Raw genomic sequence first — 2,391 nt, 5'->3', positions numbered from 1 at the left:
TACTTGTAAAAGTTGATTTTGTTAGTTCAGCTGGCCAATAGTTTTGCGAACTCCCAGGAAATTGTTAATTAAAATACATTCAATTATTAGACCGTGTATTCTGCTCTTCGTTCATTTCACTGTGCATTTTAAAATAGTGCTTAGTGATTGATTATAATACATTTGACTTTTCTCATGATAACTCGTTCCTCTTCTTTCCTTTGTAAAGAGAATTTCTCATGTATTGATCAACATTCTTTGTTGGGTTATTAAATTTGTCTTCATTAAAACAATTATTAATGAGCTTGTGAAAATCTGTCTCATTTTAACCAAAACCCACCTTTTGAGGTCTGAAAGGAGGGTGAACCATCACCATCACAGGGTAGTGACTACATTTTCAGTATTTTCTATTAAATTTTTCTTTAAGACAGATTTTGCACAATGATAAAAAAGGATAAATAAATAAAAATATTGTCTTTTGAAAATTACATCCCAATTACAATTGCACCACATAGCAGACTGCAGTTCTACAGAATTTATTACATTTATGCCTAGCATTCTGTGGTAGAATTTCTATCCGTGTCTCATGGTTAATACACATGTTCTGCTGCACTCTTTTTTTGCCCACACAGGGTCCAGCTTTTTATGGTATCACTGGGGATCTATTGGCATGGTTGGAAGAGGACCATAAACACAGGAAAATAGCAGTCATCTTCCAAGCTCATTTGCAAACATACCTGATATTGATTTTATTGTTGGGTATTGGGGTTATTTTTGGTGACAGAAGAGGTAATATCAGTCCAGATGCATAGTGTGTGTGGCCAGTGAGGTCCTCTAGGTATATACAGACATATGACCAGTAAAACACCACAGATACCCACATACCCACCATAGATCCTTATGGTGGTATAAGTGTCTATATATATATATATATATATATATATATATTTATGTATATATATATATATATATATATATATATATACATATATGTATATATATATATAAAACAAATCGTAGTTTGAATGGTGAGTAGTGATTTATTTTAACTTGTGTCCAAAACTCCAGCTCACTCTTTTTTGTCTTATAATGGAGAACAGCAACCGAAGAAGTATCTTTTCTGTGTTGATTGAGAAGTCTATTTGTCAGCCCAAAAATTAATATATGTCCATAAAGCAGCACCAATGTCTAATAATAATCATCTTATTTAGATCAGATTTATTTTATTTTTTATGTTTTTGCAATTACAGATATCAATAGCATACATTATTTACTAAATATTATTTACAAATTGCGTAGAAATAACTACAACAACATCAAACCTGTTGAATCCAAAGTAGATATCCTGAGTCCATCATTTAACACTTTACTTGATTTCTACCATATTTAAATCATAGTTTCTCTATATTTTTGTTTCACTTTTGTAGTTCTAGACTTTTGTGATTGTTAAGGCTGGGCTACATCAAGGTTGAAACTCTGATTAGTGTATAACAGCAAAAACATCCAATCAGAATGCGATAGATCCAAATATAAGGTTCATCTGTTTGGTGCTTGAGCAGTGAGGTCTATAAATGAATATAATTCTAGAGTCCAGTAGTTTATATTAATGCCAATGCTCTGACCTCATACATAAGAATGTGTGGTGAATGGAACCGTATGACTGCTTTACTTGCGCCAATTTTTTCAAAATGCCTAGGGCGCCATGGACCCTAGCACCGGCCCTGCAAATAGCTAATGTGCAGCATTATTATGCAGTTGTCTAAGACGGTGGTAATCGTTTTCAAGATTACCACCATTCCGACGCCGACGAGTCCTACACTTAAAATTCGAATGCGTGAAAAAACAATTTGATTTAAATATAAGCAGACTCCCAACCTGTCTAAGGGAAAACTGCTGAGAGAATTATTTCACGTGCCTGCACATATATTTATGGAACATTAACAAAAGAGCATTTATTAACATTAAACTTTGAAATGTTGTGAACAGTTAGCAATGCATGAACCCATGAATATTTAACATTATTAATTAGCAAGTCTTTGCCCACAAAACATTGTTAGAAATGGAATTCCGGGAAACACTATATGCAGTGACATTCTTATTCACCTTCTGAATTCCCAATTCTGGCTATCATATTAATATTTATACATTATTACCATTTCATTTGAGTATTGTAGACCTCCCTAGTGTAATCCCTTTTGTAGAAAACTGAAATTATACAAGTTTTTGCAGCTGGAGAACTACTATTTATTTAACTTTATCCAAGCATGACAAATCAGCTGTTGTAGTAATTGCAGCTGCATTAATCCTATTTAAGGGAAACCAGGAGAACGAAACAACACACAAATATTAGTGTAAATGTATTGTGAAGAAGCTACTATTCACTTTTGGAAAATCCTATGAAAAGCACAATGT

This window comes from Mixophyes fleayi, chromosome 3, assembly GCF_038048845.1.
Source record: "Mixophyes fleayi isolate aMixFle1 chromosome 3, aMixFle1.hap1, whole genome shotgun sequence".
Lineage (NCBI taxonomy): Eukaryota > Metazoa > Chordata > Amphibia > Anura > Limnodynastidae > Mixophyes > Mixophyes fleayi.
Note: the sequence above shows the minus strand (reverse complement) of the source record.